Here is a 19,616-nt window from a genome sequence, read left to right on the forward strand (position 1 = left end):
AATCACAGGAGATCTTTCTGCCTCAGTTTATCTGCTGGGAAGGCTCAGCTGACATCTGCTATAGCCTTGCAGCAAAAGTTGCAGCTAGAAATTAGAACAACTACATATAATTTTGGGTGTTTGGTTTTGGTTTTTTTTAATGAAGTCAGATTTTCTGGTTTATAATTTCATATTGAAATCTGTGATTGTGAACTTGCATCTTGTTCTAGAGTAGCCCTTAGTTTGTAACAGCAATTTTCAGTAAAAGCTCTTTACAAAATGCATAAGAATTATGGTTGTTATTGTTCTGTCCATTTTGCAGATGAGAAATTTTCAATGTGCTTCAGGTTTGTTTAACCAAGATCATTTAGCAGGGTCAATGCAAATCTATGGATATTGTTTGCAGAGTCCTGTCTGACGTGTTATCTATTGTATTGCTGCTCTTAATTAAATGTTGTGTAAGGGGGGGGAAGTATTGATTTTCTAAAAATAGGCTTTCTTTTGTTTCACTTTGACTGTTTGCCTATGTGCTACTCAGAGTAAAGAGTTTGTGAGTGTATTAATTTTTTTAAAAATCACTGCTATCATAAATCATGGTGACTATAGTGGGTTTGTCTATTCTAATGGCTGCCTGCTTACCTATTGGGTATACTGAAACTACAACAGTTTCATTGCTGGAAGGGGTCTCTGTTGCTCAACAGTCTTAAATCATCTATACAAATGTATGTACCATACATTCCCTGCGATTCGGTAGCTTTGGCTTATTTGAAGATTAAGTGGGTACAGTTGATGCTGCTGGGTTATCATAGTTGTTGGCTGCTGGATGAATTCAGATGAGCGCAAAGAAGCAACTGTAAAGCAGTTTTCTGTTTGTGTGGTAGGGCAGGTGGGTACAGCTAATGCTTTTGTATTTTAAAGGAAACCTGTCATTAAGGCAGTTGTTTCTATTAATAACATGCGTAGATGAGCTCTTCAGGATCTGGACCTCTCCCAGTTAATGTGCTTTACAGTCATAGAGTGAGAAGAGAGATGTCACCCTGGCAAGCTCCATCCTGAATTGTTTCAGGATGCAACAAGTGGCTGACTTGAACAAATGAAGGTATGAAACATGTTACAATAGAAGGAGATATTTTCTTGCGTTATCGGCAATAATCCAATGTCTGTCTTATCTGAGCTGTCTGTGCCCTGTGGTACCTTGCCAGTGATGAGTGTTCATGAGCAGCAGCTGTGATGGTCTTTTCTTGAGGATTCCTACCAGGGAGGAAATACAAGCATGGATTTTATAAGCTTTTGAGTAACATCCTGTCTAAACACTGTTGATAAGGGAGAGGGGATTTGGAAGGAAGGGTAGATACTTCATGTCATACCAACTATCATAGCTCTGATGGCTCACATTGGACTTAAGCTTATTTCCTACAATAGTGGTAGGTCACACCTTTTTTTCATCCTTCCAAAAGGTGAAGTATTTCATGCAGCCAGACTAAAGCAACCCTGCTCAGTGACTTCTTTGTAGATATTGATCCCAGCTTTGGGATGCAAATGAAAGTTTTGCCAGCTTTGATATTGATAGATACTAATTATCATAAACCGTAAACCTTATTGCTTAGATTGAAATCTTTCTAGGTTTCCTTTTGGAAAATTTCTAGTTAATTTCAGTAAATACTGTTAAAAGGCAGTGAAGTATAAAGAGCTCCAAGCTGCTGATATTTCTATGATCTAATGGTAGAAGTTTTGTAAATATCTTTTTTTTTTTTCTTGATACATAGATTATGGAAATTGTCTTACAATAAGACAGAACAATTTAGAAAACAGAAAAAGACAGGGAAAGCTGTCTATGATGATGAGAGCTAAAAGAATCGTAGTGAATGAGGTGGTTGTACTGCTGACACCAATGGTGTAACACACTTGTGCCTACAGGGCTCAGGTGGTTTTATTGATTCTTTGTGAAAAACTGCTCTGAGCAGAGAGCAGTAAACATTACTGTAAACATAATATTTGTGTACTGTAAATAAATAAATACTCAATTTCACTAAACATAGCTGTCTACATTGATGCAACAAGTGTGTGACACTAAAAGTGACACTGAACAACTGGAGGATTTCCTATTTCTGATCTGCAGGAAGAGCTGCTGGCCAAGGCTTGAGTATCAGCCTCATTGAATGAGCCACTGAACATTTCTTAAAGAGCTGTCAGTCCAAAGATACAATTGGACACAGCAGAGTGATGCAGCATTTGAGGGAGCACAAAGGAAAAGCCTCCTTATTCCCCCTTACCCCATTTTTTAGCCACTTTCTGATGTGTCCTCTTTCCCCTCTCTCCCCATATTCTGGTTTGTGTAACTAAAATTTAGTCTGTTAGGTAAAAAGTACTAGCACATTTAGACAAACAATGTTGTTGATTTTTAACATAATCTTATTTAATAGCATTTAAGAGACTGTGCTGCTATTGAAAAGGATATTTTCTCGGCCCTGATTTCCTGTAACTAAGTAACAAGAAATTTTCCCTAACATGACTGAGTTATACTGTGATGTGTGGATGGAACTGGACTGTAGCTGAATTGGAAGGAATTTTAAGCCCTGTGTGCTTTTGTGTTTTGTTAGTATTTGTTATATCTCATTCCAGGCCCTGCAGGAGACTAGAGATTGTACTACAGGAATTTGCTGTGGTTTTCTTGTGCCTTATTTTTAAGCATCTGATAGCCAATTTTGCCTGAACTGTATGGATCTGGGATCTGATCTAGTATGACTGCTTCTATCCCTTTTCCTTACAATCCCAAAGAATGACTGTTAGAAAAGAATCTTGATGTACATTACTGTTTGAATAGGGTTTGTAGTTTTTGTTTTGGTTTTTGTTTTGTTTTTTTTTTTTTTTTTTAAATGGGAGAAATTATTTAGCCACAATAAGAGAAAACCAAAATCAGAGATTAATTTTTCAATTTACTTTCTTTCAAGAGCTGGAGGTAGTAGATTTGTGGTTCTGGAGAGGTTATAATGCCATGGTTAGTTTTAGTCCCCTCACCTACAAGAAATTACTGTTTGAAAGATAAAATGTCATGCAACCCCTTAGGAGAAATTAATAATATATGCATTTTATTCTGCAAAGGAGGGAGGTCTTTTGTACACAAGGAAAGGTGTCTGGAGCAAAGCATTCACTTGCACTGGTGTTCTTTTTGAGTTTACACCAGCCTAGTTTGCCTACTTTGTAGCTCTGTGCACTAATTCTTTGTAGAAGTTAGATCAAATGCTGTAGGATTTCCCAGGCAACTGAATGAGGAAAGAAGTGAAGAGACTTAAAAAAAAAAAAACCAAACAGTGAGAAGGTAGAGTGGAAAATGAAGGAAGTAAGGTAAATAAGAAATCTTGATCATAAACCTACAGAATGAAAAGGTAACATCCATTTATTTTCCAAATGTATGAAAGGATTCTCCTGGTGTCTTGCCAGACTTGCATATTATAATTATTTCATATATGTGATAGCTTGGTTGATTTAGTACTAAGTTCAAAAATGCTTTTTATTAAATACTGATGAATGACAATATCCTCCTTAATTCCTTGTCATTGGTCCTGTCTTGGTCCTCAGTAATACACTACAATTTAGCTTTTTATAAGCTTATCATTTGTGGACTACTACCACGTCAAAACTAAAATTCACAAGTAAGCAAAATGGGACTGTCCGTGACATTAAATCTGCCTTGAGGATAAAAATGGTCTTTTATTTGTGGCGTGTAATAATTGCCAAGAGGACAGAATTTTGATAGCAATCATGGCTCTTAGAAAAATACAGAATTGAGGCACGTAGCACTATGCATTTTGTTTTTATAACATGCAACATTCATTTAAAGTATAATTGCTGGCATTATCTAGGAGGAATAACACATGACCATGAGCTGCAGTGCTTTTAAAGATCCATGTTGTTCCTATTATCAGAACTTCTTAATTTATTGGAATAACTTCAAGTCTGAAAAGGTTTTATTTTGTAATGGGTTGGTACAGTATATCTTTTTCAGATAAATCTTTCAGGTAAATCTTTTCTCATGTGCATGAATCCCACTTGTAATCCAGTACAAGTGTGCATGGGAAGAAATACATTTGCCTTTTTATAGTCCCATCAAACCTACTTTATGGAAGAAGGCCTGTGAATTCCCACAGGAACATTTAACTATCACTATCCATTATTATTGGATTGATGATAGACTACTATTACATAAATAATACAAACATCAAGTAAATACTTTAGGGGAATTATCACAACATCCTGCTCTGTGTTGCATGTCTCTTAAAATTACCATACACATTTAAAAGGAAAGCAGAGAAATGTAGGAAACGAGCCATATTATTTCCATCATGAATAATTGAAACAATTTATGTATACTGTGAAATACTTAAAATACATTTTAAAGCTCTGCCTTTTTGTGTCGGTGTAGGGTTTATGTTCAAGAAAGATGAACTGAAACATGCAAAAAGAAAGGGCTGTATGAATAAACCAGGAATTTGGACAGCTTATGTTATGGAAGAACACTAAAAGAGCTTATTCTTTGTAGTCTAATAATGACAAAACAACTAAGTGATAGTCTTGATTTCATCACTAATTCTGCCTCTTACAGTTTTTAAAGTTAAGCATATACTTAAGCGCTTAGTGTTCCAATTCAAACACCAAAAGATTGTCAGGATGATAGAATTGTTCACAACTGTTATAAAGCTGTTCATTTTTAGTGTAATTTGTCAGTAGCATCTGTTTGTCTAAGGTTTAACCTTATCTAAGTGCTTCATGGACTTGTTTGCTGCCTGAATTCAGTAATTTTCAAGGAACCCTTTGTTCAAAGTGTGACATGAATGCTATTTATGTAAAAAAACCCCTTTTACTTTTGCAATCCTTGCATGGTGCCTGTGGTATTTTTCTCAGTGTAGGTAACTGAATATTTTAAAATGCAAAGTTCCTAACTAAAAGATATGTCTGTTCTGGAAGCCCTAGGTTTCTCCTAATCTTTTGCTGCCATAATATTTGCTGTATTGTGAATAGTTCTGCTGTTCATTTTTAGGGTTTTCCCAAAGGTGTTCCTGGGAAAAGCAGATTCTTATTTCAAATTGTTATTCCTGAGGGGTCAAATACATTGGGTTACTATTTGTACTGTCTCAAGAATACCCGCTCAGGGTTTATGCCGAATGAAAGCCAATCATGAAGATGGGGGGGAAGTATCTGGGGAAATTTAACACCTTAATAGAAGACCCAGAGGGGAACATCTGTTATTAAATTGAAGAGATGGGGAAGTAATTTAAAGAACATAACAGTTGACAGAACTCGCTAATAGCCATGTAAGGGTAATTTAAAACATTGATGTGTCTTCATGCCAACCAAATGCAAGGCATCAGCAGTCTCTGCATGAAAGGCAGTGAATTAGTGCCGTCTGTCCACATACCTTAAGCTCAAACAGTTCCTTTTTCTGGAAGGCTAGCAACAAGGGCAGTAGAGGTTGTGCTCTGACCTGTATGGCTTACCCATATGTCTTAAATTCAGGCCAGTTCTTGGAGGCCCACATAAACAGAACTCCTGATGAATTGATGCATGAAGGGTTTTTGCCTCTGCTTTTTCATCACTGCCGTGGGTTGTATCCAACATGGGCCAGGCCCAGCCTCTCCTCACAGAGACCCCTGCAGCCCTTCTACCAGAACCTGGGCACAGGCACCCGGTGCATGCATTCCAAAAGAACTCCTGTGTGTGTACTTCAGGAGATTCTGAGGATGCTTTCAGGAAAGTGATCAGCTGGAGAGGAGGTTAGGTGGACATTAATGGCAGTAGTGGTTTTGATCCTTTGATTTGAGTAAGCAAGAGTTAAGGGACTTCCTTTCAGTTGATACATGTGAATTCTCCTTTTTAGAAGGGATCTGGCCTGATTCTGGAACAAATTGTTTGAGGAGGCACAAAATGCTCTTTAAACTGAGCAGCATAAAATGCTAACCTTCTTGGATTCAACTGTGAGGAGAAAATTGGAAGTTACATCTCTAAACTCAGCAGCAAAACTTCATGAAAGTTAAAATAATGAACAAATAACATGTGTCTCAAAATAAATGTACGTGCCATAGTCATGTGAAGGGAGGGGGGATAGCAGGCACAAAATTGAAGACAATTTAGAGTGACAGACTCTCATGCATCTGCTTCAAGTAGAATCAGTTGTTAATAGTTACTCAATTTTTCTCCATCAAGATAGAAGGGAAGGCCATGTAATAAATGGCTACATTTATGGTAAGCTTTCCCTGTTAAAGATGGTCTACTTTTTGCCATTATTTTGTATTCCGCTAGATTTATGTTTGTTATCTGGACTGGTCATCATGGATTATTGCTGCCCTTCCCAACTTTTCAGTCTTTAGAAGGATTGCAGAGCAGTTCTGCTGGAGCCCAACCTGAAGATCAGATTGCAAATTATTAAGCATACAGAAAACAGGCTTATTTGTTTTCTTAGTCGTAGGCTTGTTTTTGTACACGACCTGCATGTTTGTCTCCAGGCAATTTTGTTTGATACTAGTAGTGTTTAAATGATTCCACCTCAGTGAGGTGAAAGAAGGTTTGGAGGCACAGAGTCCCTACCTTTTATTGGCTTCTGGCTCTGTGTATGCAAATCTGTTTAGAAAGGGATGGCAGTAGTTTGCCTTTTCCAAGCACAGGATTAATGGTTGAGAAGTGTTAAATACATTATTCCATAGATACATTATTCTGTGTTTTATGGATTCATATGATGCACTTTGCCTTTCATCTTGGGATTTCAAAGTACTTACAGACATTAATTAACAAAGTCTTACTGCACATCTGTTTGGTAAGAATTATTATTATCCCCATTTTGTTTAGAAGGGCACATGATTTCCCCAAGTTTCTGCAATGAGTCAGTGACAGAGCTGAGAACGAAACCTGGCTGTTCCGCCCACACCATAGCCTTGCTCCACTGAGTAAACTTATTGGTAAATGTGTAGATTTCTGTAAAATATATATGAAACATTTTCAGTTTTCAGTCTTTTCCTGATGCAGAAATTAAAACAAAACAGACAAACGAAATACAGCAGTTGTATACTGTATACTGCTGTATACAACTAGTAGTAATGGAGGGTGAAGTGATGAAACAAGATTTTGTGAAAAAGACACAGATGCTTTTATTGACTGCTTAACACATGCTTGTAGTTCCCTACAGGAAGATAATAGCTATGTCTGACTCACTCTGCAAGCACTCCTTTCATCTCCTTTCTGGATACAGCGGAGGCAGAAGTCAAGATTTAGGGCTAGCAGGGAGTTATTCCTGTTGCAGAAAAGTAAATTGCATTTATTACTGTTGCTGAAAGAGTTGTTTGTTGGTGGTTCAGATTGGTGAAGCAATGTGACTTGTAATACATGTTGCTTAAAATTCTCCCTTTGTGTTACTAGCAAACGTTTTGCCTGTTATCCAAATGTGAAGATATTTGTTTGTTATATAACAGGATTCAATTGCTTTCCATCCTTATTTGATAATGTACTAGTTTGTAAGATATACTTGGGATTGTGTGCAACTCAATCTGATCACTTAGGGTTCTGTTTATTTTCGAGTTCACCTGAAGATTTCTGGACTGACCTATGATGAGCTAAATTTGTCTCTGATTATAAGTCATTGCTGATAACTTATTCTCTTAACTTGAATAGTACAGGTGTATGCTTTTGGCCTTAAAGTCTTCAAACTGTAATTTGTAGGGATATTATGACTGGGATATGAATTATGCAGACCTGTGATGGCTGCCGGATAGGAATGTTAGATCTGATGCTACAACATTAAAAATAAAGGAAAAAAATTCTTTATTTGGCTGATTCTCCTGGTCCTAAAAATCCTGCTCAGAATGAAGAGATTGTTGAAGGTTTCTAAGGAATAGTTCTTCCTGAGAAAATCAGGCCAGGATTTGTGTTTTTTATTTAGCATTTAGAAGAGAAAGTGTATTTCAAGACTTCCATCCTCTTCCTACATGAACAGTTGCTAGAGTTTAACATGCTGCCTGCACTGGAAGTTTATTAATGTAATCGCTCAAGCTGCAGATAGTTAAAACGTCGAAGGAATCAGGCTGGCAGCGAGCCTAATCACTGTGCAAAAACAAGCTATACCACAGCAATATTAACCTTTACCGTCTGGAGCATTCTTAGTTTCCCTCTAGTGTGCTTATCTAAGCTTGCCAGCAGAACATGCAAGGTAAAGACTTAAAGGAGGTCTGGTGTGGGTTTTTTTGTTTGTTTATTTTTATTCATGTACTCCAGTCTTTACACTAATGGCTTTCATGCAGAATTAAAATAGAATGTGCACTAATCTGCTCTACGGAAGGTAAAGGGGTGGAAGGTCAGTGTAAAGATTGTACTCTGGTTCCTCTGGTTGTATTGTTCTCTAACTCCAGGAAGGAAATGGCAGTACAAGGCTCAGCAGCAAGTCACTTCAAGATAGTGTGGTGCTCCCTTTAACATATCAGAACTCTGTCCAAACAAGGGCTTCACAACCTATTTACAGACCTCTCAAATCTGTCACAATGGAAGTGAGACTTTCACAAGCTAACTCAACCTCATTCTTTTCTCTCGCCTGTGGCTGTTTCTCTGTTGTTTACAGCATGACATGGTGTGTTTCCTTGATGTCATATGCTAAGTGCATCTTGTCAGCCTGACCTGCTTCTTATTTCCTGCATTCGTGAGTGTCTTACGGACGGGACCATGGAGCAGAGGAGGGTCCATGGGCAAAAAGGCAGCTGGGAATGTGATAGCTTGGAAGGCCTTTTTCAAAGGAATTGCACAGATTGTACATCAGCCAGCAGCAGCCTTGGACTTTGACCTTTTCCTGTTATGTGCCCTGTTTATCTTGCTCTTGTCTCTCCTGGAGAGAAGCAGCATCTTTCTCCTTACATATACGTGTACAGTCACAACATGATTCCATATTCTGGTAGAGAAAGGGTAGTGTCCTGAACTGCTTCAGTACTGACCTACCAGTTGAACCATTAACTTGACCACTCATTTTCAGCCATTTTAGTGTTTGTGAAGTCATAGTTTAAATGCTATCCCAGTACTTGCACCAGTAGTTAGGAAGACATGATGCTTGTGTAAGAGAGAGAAAGCAAAAAACTTTTCTAGAAAAGTTTCTGTACAAATTCAAGACAGATTTTAAGCTTGTGGAGCTCAGTCAGTCTAGATTGCTTTAGACAGACGATATATATTAAGAATTTATACTGGCAGTGATAAAGAAATAAGATATCCAGGAGAAGTAGAATCTGGTTATGACGAAAAATATTGTAAGCTTCAAGGAATCTTCAAAGTAACCTCATTCCCTAAACGATGGAAAGCAGAAAATTGCAGTGAATTTCAATTTCATTAACTGGATCAAAGAGGAGGATAGATGTGACCTGCATATCATCAATCCTATCCTTTTGCCTATACAGGACGCAGATGGAGGCTGGAGAAAAAGAAAATCCTTTAACTAATCTTCATATAACTTAATAGGAAAGTCAAAGTAAATTGATTCTCACTTTCTGGGCTTAATTCTGGACCTGTGATAATTTAGTTATTTAACTTGCCTTTATTCAAAGAGCTCTCCTGAAAAAGGGCAAGTGTCAGAAGTTATTTTGGGCATAGTTTCATGGGAAATGAAGATGTAAGCACCTATGGGGTTCCCGTGATCTGTTAAACGACTCTTAAGAAAAGCAAGTGGGAAGTCAAGGTAAATTTGCTGTAAGTCTAGCCAGAGAAAGGACCAGTTATAGCACCATCACAGTGAGACCACGATGAATGACTAGTGCTCATGCAGTATTGTACTTTAGTAATAAGTTATAAAAATTAGATGGAGAAAGAAAGCTTTCTATTTTTAGTATCTGTCTTAGAGTGTAGATAAATTACATCTTAGAAGTGCCCATTTTTCCATTGACTGTAAGACGCTCCAGACAACTAGATCAAGTGTAGGTGTTTATATACCTCTAATGGTAAATAATCCCATGAGGATTTACGTATTCAATTTTGTATAAAAATGTGATTAATTTTTAATATTAAACACCTTTAATCTCTATAAATTGGAATAAATTTTGCAAAACATTTGATTCTGATAAACGTTGGTGCATCACTCAAAATTTCTCTATAGATGATCCAAAATTCTTATTATCTGAAAGTACAGTTGTGTTTCTTATACTATGCGGTGGCCTGGACCTGAAGGCTTGAGTCTGATGTTGACACATCACTGACTTTAGAGTGAAGCCGTCCCATTTTATACTCCACAGGCTGAAAATCTCTTTTGATTAGCCCATTAGTGCATGGCCAGAATGACAGATTATTCACCTGTAGAGCTAAAGCTGTGGACTGCGGTGTTTTTGGAATGCAGGGGGAAGCCTGCAGTGCTCAGGTGGCTGTGCTGTAGGGCTAGTCTGTTTGCTAATGGTTTTGGCTGCATATGTAGGCACAGATCCAGTGAGGCTTATGTCAAAGACTTGCATTAGAAAAAAAATGTTTTCTCTCTGCAGGTTCAGTTTCTGTTTTGGCAGATACATTTAAACTTGGTATTGAAATCATTTGTAATTATCAACAGAGCTCTGATACCAGGTGATCAGAGAATTAACAGTGGTACTGCTGTTCACCACTTAAGTCGGTAGAAGTACTACACATAGGAGAGAAGAATCATAGACTTTACAGTACAGGTTCAAGACACTGTTTGTCTAGTGATGGGAGATTCTGTTTTTGCCAAAATGATACATTTGCTATTGCCAAAACAGGGATGTCAAACTCTGATGGTTTGGCTATTGAAAGATACCAGCTGTTATCGGACGCCTTCTGGCTTTTGTTCCGGTTTCAGATTTCTTTATAGAGATGAATCTTTAGTTCTTGTCCTGTTGTTTATGTCAAAGGGAGTTAGGCATTTTCCTGACTGTCATTTTCTCATAAAAAGCCACCTCAAATCCTTTTTAAAGGATTTACATTTTATGTTGATAATACTTAGGGCTTAAAGGCCTGATTCTCCTTAGACTTCTGGTACTATCACTCGGGGATAATGCCGGTAAGAAAGATATTAGTTACACGTGTGCAAATGAAAGAAAAATTGGTCTGGCTGATACATAACTCATTTAAATAAAAATCAACAGCCCCTTGGAAAAGATAGGTATTATTTTTGCTAGTGTGTGATTTCTGCAGAATGATACTGTAGCTTGTTCAGTCATGTTGCTAAAAACTGAGGTTTAAATGCTTTGCTGAATGGGGTTATAGCTGTGACAGCTCTGATCTGACGTTCATCTCTTCCCATGTGGACCATGGAATCCTTTGTATTTTTATAAAACCTGAATGTGAAGTATGTATTAATATGTGATGTTGTGAATTTTCATATTAAAACAAATATTTTAGAAGATTTAATGTTGATGGATATCCGGTTTTCATAAAGACTTTTTTTTCTTAGTTAGTCAGGAAATGTATACAGATTTGAGTTGATAGCTAATGGAGAGCTTCCTTATAGTCTGTGAAAAATAGTTATGGCATATTTGTCACAGCAGTGATTTCTTTCCAGTACACAAAGCTTGTCCGTATTAGCAGCATCATCCAGCCTTTTGCTAAATAAATAAATATAATAATAGATATATAAAGAAATAAATAATATATAAAAATATATTAGAATGAAAATAAAATATAACTATATAAATTATTATAAAGATATAAATAAAAGTATGAATATACAACGTGATAAAATTAAAATAAAGTATATAAATAAATGTATACTTTAGATATAAATATAAACTATTAGAAAAATCATCCAGCCTTATGCTAAATAAGCTTTTTCTAATTTGTAAATTAGGTAAATTAGTCAATATTTGTACTTCATGAAAGAAATACTTGTTAGTACAGAGATGTCACTTGAGTCTTTGTCTTAGTTTATACTTGTAATTTTTATCTCACAGTATTAAAAAATAAAAAATTTCATCTAGCTAGCCAGATTGGTATTTTTCCCAAGAATCACATTTCTTGCTCTTGCCACCGTATTTATTGACATGTTCTGTGATACTCTGGGTTTTGAGACATATAGTTAAGAGTGCTTTTTAGATGTAAGACACTACCACGAGTCATTTGCATCAGGACCTCATGTCCAGAAGGTACCAAATTAAAGCGGCTTTGAATGTACCATAAAAACTTTGACAGCAGACTCTCGCATTGAATTTAGGATAGATTTCTGCAGCTAGGTGTTTAACTAATTAAATTCAGAGCAATTTGGCACAGCAGCTAAAAATATGGGAACCATCAAGACTGCAGTGCTTTGGAGAACTGATGTCAGCTAAAGCAAGAGCCATTAAGAAAATCAGAGTGATTGAGAATTTTTTAAGCTTGAAAGGTCAAACCAATGTAATATTGAATGCATAAAGAAGAGTAAAATTAAGGCAAGGATATGAGAAGCGGTGAGAGGCTTTTTTAAATATGAGTTTGCTCAGTGGAGCTCCCACCAGTGCTAGTTTTTGTGAAGAGTCATCAGTCTGATGGAGGAAATGTTTGTGTGCTAGGAACGTTACAGAATATCTGCTTCAAAAAGTGAAGAGGGAGCACAAAGTGATGGTGATCTTTGATAGACAAAAGTGTGGAAGAGTAGTCTGGGAATTGCATTAATATAGTTGTTGAAGACTTTGCTGCTCATGGAACAGTGACTTCATGTAATTTGTGAACTTCTTAGGGAAACAGTTGGCTTGTTTAAAATGGTAGTTGCAATAGAAACTATTGGAAAGGTGGCCTGGATAGTTGTTGGGCTGGAGATGCACAGAGACTGGGAAATAGTACCAAAGTCAAAATGGAAATGTGCAAAGACTTTTTGCAGCCGCTGGTCCTGGTTCTGAAAGCTGGGATGCACATGGTCTAGGAAGAGTTTTTCAGGGAACATACAAACTCAGATCTTCAAATGTCTTCAAGGATATGTGTTTCAAGTGGGTAAATGTCTACAGTTTGGCACTGCTTTCCTGTTTAGGAACCTAAATGAGAGCTAGATTTTTTTTCAAAAGCACTGAGCAGGTGTCATGACTTCAGCCTACTGGGCTTTTAGAAAATAGAGCCACAAATAATTCCGGAGTTACACTCTGGGGGAGAATATTATGCAGGGGGAATATTTCACCCCTTACAAGTACATATAATCACCCCAATCAAATGCCAGTCCCTGCTTATTGGCTGAGACAGTAAGATGCTAGTATTTGCCCCAGGGTAGTACAAAGCTGGAGCCCTTCAGTGAGGATAATGTTATACACTGAACGCACTGTCAGGACTCTAAGTAGGAGGTGAACTAACTGGGTGGAAATGCAGACCAACTCCATATCATTGTATCTCCCCCACACCTTTCCTTATGACAGCGGCAGGTGCTGGAAAGCATTCATACTGTCTTAGCTGCCAAAAGGCCTGTTTAGGAGAGGAGGGGCAAGCTAGGTTTGTCACAAACATGACCAATGTGTGATTGCATAGATTACTGTTACTTCACCATGTACCAGATAAATGGGACAAGAGTAACCCCACTGTTATAGATCCTATGTTTACTGACTGTTAAAATATAGCTTTAGGGCTGGGATTCAACTTTTTGAAACTGTTGAGTAGAAGAGAGATGTCACCCATGTTATAGGAAGGTTAAGTAAGTAAGGTAGGAATAGATCCTAGGACTCCTCTAATGCCGTACCTGTTGTCCTAAACTACACTACCTCTCTGTTAAAGTTGTGTGGTAGCTGTAGGGTTTTATTTTTTTAATATTTATTATTCTTGGGTTGGTTTTTTTTTAAAAGCCTAAGCTTTAGATAATTTTTGTTACATTCATTTAGAAGGAAGTAGTTCACTTTGCCAGGTAGTTCAGTTATCAAATCAGAATAAATAATAATTTTTTCTACAATTTTTCCCATTGGTTGGGGTGTGCATTCTATTGCTTATGAAGTGTTTTTCTTGTGTCAACTGTCTGTTTTTATTTTATCATTCTGGTGATGTTGTCTATGGGATGTTTCTGTTCCAGAGCTGTGATTACATGCCTGGATAGCCTCCAGTACAGCCTATTGTTCTTTCTTACTTTGAGTTGGAAGTGACAAGTGAGCTCTAATTTTTAAATTTATTTATTAAAAACTCTAAACAACAATATTCCCATTCACAATCAAGATCACTATTCATCCAAAGCTAGATCTGTATAATTACTCTTCAAGCTAAACTTAGCATTTTTAGTAGTGTTTCCTATTTCCTGTCATAATGGTAATTGTTCGGTCTGGCTAAGATTAGAAAGATATTTGAACAGAGATATAGGGCATCAAGCACCATCAGTGGGTGGTTTCACTGATATAGACAATTAAGAATCACTTTTCCAACTTATGTATAATGCCTGGGTTATTTTTCCTACTGAGATACTTCTATAATCCATCACTGCTATGGTATTTCTGTGGTTCCATGTCAATAATATAGTTTATTCCCAAACAGCTGGGCTTGAACACTTTTTTTCCTCTTTACAAAGAGGCTGAATTAATTATCCAAGGTCAGAGGCTGAGTCTTTGGAGCCAGGTAGTAGATCTGCATCCCCTGAATCCCATTCTTGTGCTCTGATAACAAACATTTCTTACTCATTTATTCTTTATCCTGTGAAAGAGGTGACAGAGAGTCACCAAAGTACTTTTCATTAGAAACCCAAACTAGTGGAGGAAGCGATATTATTAAAGGGCCGCAACCTTGTCACAGCTAGGCCAGAAAATGAGTTTGTGATCACATTTTAAGGTACATTTTTTGCATATCACCAAAGCTCATTTTGAAAAGCCAGAAGTGTGGGGTTTTTTAGCTAAAATCAACAGGGTCTTCATGTTGGTCAACTTCTTGAAAAATTCAGGTTACCTTATTGCCACTAGTTTGTTGTCACTCTGGCATTTTGTGGTTGTTACTGTTCTGCACATCTTTATTGCATGACAAGCATAAAAATAAAATTCAAGAACACTATCTTGAAAATAAAAATCACGAGCTGTATAGTTGCCAGTTTCCTGATAACCCAGAGCAGTAGGGACTAGAGAAGTCTGTCCCGTTCTTATCTCATCCAGAAGAGGGCAGTGGCAATACACCAGTCATTTCATTACTTTGACAAAAAATGCATGAGGGTTTCCTTCAAGATGGTAGACCTTGTGGAAGACCTGTCTAAAACACTGAGTACTGAGATGGATTTTATAACTGAGTTAAAGTGTATTGATAGGAGGTGGAGTAGGTGTATTACCACCAAAATCTGAGCCAAGCAGCAGCCCAGTAATTCATATGAAATGCAGATCCTGCTCTATGGAACCTAACGTTAAAACTTCTCTGGCACTACCATCTGCCCAGGTAGAAGAAGAGTTCTCTAATGATACAATCTAATTAGAGATAAGTAAAATATTGGCTTTTTCCTTCAATCTCATTATTACCCCATTCTCACTGAAAAGATATTATTCACAAAAATGAATTTACATAATCAGTTGCTTTACTTCAGTAATATTCCAAACTCCATTTTGTTTGCTTTGAATGACTAATGACATAGGTCATGTTCTATTGAAAGAAATGCTGTCATAAAAGGAAGGTTTTATATGTCTTTGCATGATTATGCTTTGAATTCCAGCTAGGAATGCTGAAATGGCAATCTTGAAATACTCTCATGCTTCACAAACCCCAAACTGGAAACAAAAACACTGAATAGAATAATGAATGTTCAAGTAATCATGGGTTTTAAAGCTAACAAATGGTATGAGTGGTAATGGTGGGTGTAGGAATATAAAGAACAGGATATAACACAATTCTAAGAACGTTCGGAGCAAGGTCCGCTTAGTTTAGTATACTTTCTTCAGCTGTGATCAGCAGTCTGATTGGACAAAGAGCAAGGCAAATGCATAGTTGTATTTGTGTGCATATTCTTCTAATCTCTAACAATTTGCTGCTGAGACTTTGTGAGCAAGAGGTGGTGTCCATAATAGCTCTTAGTGGATATTTCAAATAGCACATGCTAAGTAACTTTACACAGCAATCTTTTTCTTAAGCAGTCTCTTCACAAAAAAAAACCCCAAAATCTTATATAAACAGATGTGAACTCATTAATAGCGCTACTATAAATATTTACCTCAATTTTCCTCCTGACTGACACTCCAAATCTTAGTGAAGTGTGAGATCTTAACACTTTTTGATGAGCTTGCTCATGGATCATATGTTTAAGATTATTTACTCTGAATCAAGGACTTTGCTTGGTAATGATGCCTTACATTTTCCTAACCATGTTCTATAATTTAATTTATTCTATTTTGCCAGTATACCAAGAAGTGACTTCTGCATGTCTGAATCCTATGGCACACAAACATTTTCCTTTGAAAACCATGAATGCAAGATGGAATTAAAGATTTCATGCTGAATTCAATGTGTAATGTGGATCCTCCACACTGTTGTCTTGAAGATTAACATACCCTGGTTGTCTCTAGTCTGAAGTGTATTCAGAAATCTGGTAAAAATCGCTATGCAACTCCACCAGGTGTCGTCAATGGAATATTTTGGGGTGTTGGCTTGTTTAACCAATTAATATATTTTATTATATGCTCAAAAAAAATTATTTAAGAAGAAGTTGCAATTCTTTCTTTTGACATCCATTATATGATTTTCAAAGACACCTTGGTTTCAAAACTTCCAGCATCGTGGAGATAATTAAGTAAAGACTATGCAGGTAGTCATCCTTTCTAAACAGTGGTAGAATGAGCAGGACCAACAACAGAATACTTTTGATCTTAGCCTTGTGCTCATGAGACTACTTGTTTCTTAAGTCCAAGCTAAATACTTATTGTCTTCAAATGTTTAAGAAGTGATCCTATCAAGCTCACTGTATATATTTTTGATAGAAACAGTTTATATATAGTTTATCTTGCAATTACATCCATTTCAAACGTCCAGTTTATTGCAAAATAGTTCTTTAAGCATCTTTATCACAAAATATGATGTCACCCGTAGAAGCGTTTGATATACTGTCTTTTGGTTACTGTGGTCTGCAGAGCCTCTTTTTGGAGTAATTCTGGGGCTGGGGCTTCAGACTGGAAGGTAATTTACTAAATGACCAAAATGGAAACATTCTCCATCATGTGTTTGGAGCATATTTGGGCTTGTGAAAAGGAAGGGAGCACAGATAAAGGATGGCAGAGTGGACCATGGGCATAGTGCATCTTTCTGGTATGTTGTAGGCTGGTCACCTTGATTCATATTATCTGGGGTTTTGTGTAGAAAGAGTTGACTGTGAATTCTCTCACCTTTCTTCTTTTGCTTATGCTGCCAAATAGAATAAATTGCTTGAAAAGAATTTTCAATAAACTGGATTGCAAACCAGAGGGACAAGTATAAATTTAGTTTAATTAAAGGCACTAAAATCAGGCAGGAAGGGAGATTATCTAGCAAGAACCCTTAATCTGCTGGGAGATAGCTCTGTTGCTAGTAGCAAGCCTAGTTAATAGATGCAGCAGGGTCTGGAACGTTTTTGTTTGCTCTCTCAACTTTGTCATGTATGCAGCTGTTTCTCCTCCCATTTTTTTTTCCTTTTTCTTTAGTTCATTAAAAAATATTCACAAAAATGAAACAAGGCTCCATCCACTGCTGGTTGTGCTGTCATAATTTAAAACTATTTTTTTCACCACTTTTCAGTGTCTAGTAACAGTCTGAATTTCTTGTCTGTGTCCCGTGACAGACCCCAAAAGTAACAGGCTTCAAGTCACTTTCTTGTGTATCCTGATTCAGGAATGATTAGAATGCCACATTAGTACTCCTTTCCTTCCCCCAAATTTTCCTTTGGTGGAATATCTCCCATGTCATGAATATTTTCAGTTTCCTGTATTGTACATGCAGAGCTCTCTTACAGCTCTCAACCTGCAATTACAGCTCTTCCTTATAAATATTTAAATGGCAGTTCAGCTTTCAGACAGAGTACACCAGTGACAAAGATCAAGCTTTCTGACCTTTTGTTAATTTGCTCAGTGAAATAGGATTCCCTTGGTCTCATTTTTTGTATTTAAGAGAAGAAATTTGCATGCAAAGAGGGTGTTGGCATTTCTCATTTTTGTTGCTAATTTACTTTTGGTACCTTTATTCTAGTAGATCTTAAAGAAAAAAGTAACTAGAAAGTTTTATCAGTTATGCATGAGAATATGAAAGATAGAATTTAAGTAAAAAAACATTCAGGCCATTTATCAAGAAATTTGTGTTATACTATGATGGAAAAAAAATTTCAGCAAACAAAGCAAAAGTGGAAATGTGTCTAGACCAATAGGAAAACTTGCTATTCCAAATTTCTTTGGTGTTTCATAGCCCTTTGCACAGGGCTCTTTGGTGTTTCATAGTCCTTCCTGAGAGATCAATTCCTGCTTAGCACATCAGAAAACTCAAAAGTTTTCACTGACAGCAATTTACAAGCAAAAAGTACAGTAACAGTAGCTGCTTACTTCACGGTGGAAAGGGTAAGTTGAGTGTTTGGGATGGCAAGGATTTTGCCCTAATCAAGAAATCAAGTCTGATGAGAGCCTGACAAGTTTTGATGATCACAGAGATTTGGAGGGACAGGAGGAGGCAGGTTATAAAAATGACTCAGTGTGTGTGATGTAAAGTAGAAAGAAATGGCAAAAATAGCTCCCGAGTTGTAGGATCTAATGATCAGAAGGATATGGCTGTGCTATCTGCAACATTGCAATAAGGGACATAAATTAGCTTTTAGCTCTCTTCTTTGAGAGAGAGGAGAGAAAAAAAAAAATGGATAGAGCTAGTTAAAGATAATGGAAGGACAGAGGCTATTGCTAGTCATTCCAATCTCTTTCACTGAAGGTGGCTGAAGACCAGCACCTTTTCCTTATGCCCAGTTAAAAAGTGTCAAATGCTTCTTAGGAGACAGAGCTTCTCATATCTCTGATCACATGCCCACCAAATAAGGAAGATTTTGTAGGTTAATGGAGAATATTTTAGTTTTTTCTTGAAATAGTACCATTGTTGCAAAATGATTATTAATATTTTCTATTAAAATACCAAACAGTAAAAAAATATATTCTGTGATTGTTAGTTGTGCTGTTAGATGTTGATATTGAACAATTCTGTATTGACACACTTCTCTTTAGATCCAGTAAATATTTCTCACCATGAGAATGCTTATGTGTTAGTATATTTATGGAGTGAACATTTAGCTAGCAATTCCACTGATACTCATTCAGAGATAATGCTTCTTGAAAAGAAGGCTGGTATTTGCTGCATATGTGCCTTCAAGAGAAGTGAGTTTGCAAGTATTAGCAGAGAGCTGTTTTTAAAAAAAAAAATCTCGATTTGAGAAGTATCAATGGTTTTGTTTGAATCAGAATACCATGCTTTTTATTTGAAACAGTAATTTGTTAAAAAAGAATACATCTCCTTGTGTAGATGTTGTAGAGATATAAGGGTCTGCAAAAAAAACGAGATGAAATTTGGCTTTCCTGGTCAAAGGATTGAGGTCAGGAATAATATACAGCAGCATGATTGTCAGAGTGCATCACTCATAGGTTTGAAATGCCAAAAACCTTAGGAATGGCAAATAATCTTTAAGCCAATATGTTTTGGAAACTTTAAGTGTTTAAATCTTCACACCTGATGCAGACAAAGGCATATACAATGCCAAATCAATCTGAACTTCAAGGAATGTTCAG

Source organism: Strix uralensis, chromosome 17 (assembly GCF_047716275.1).
Source record: "Strix uralensis isolate ZFMK-TIS-50842 chromosome 17, bStrUra1, whole genome shotgun sequence".
Lineage (NCBI taxonomy): Eukaryota > Metazoa > Chordata > Aves > Strigiformes > Strigidae > Strix > Strix uralensis.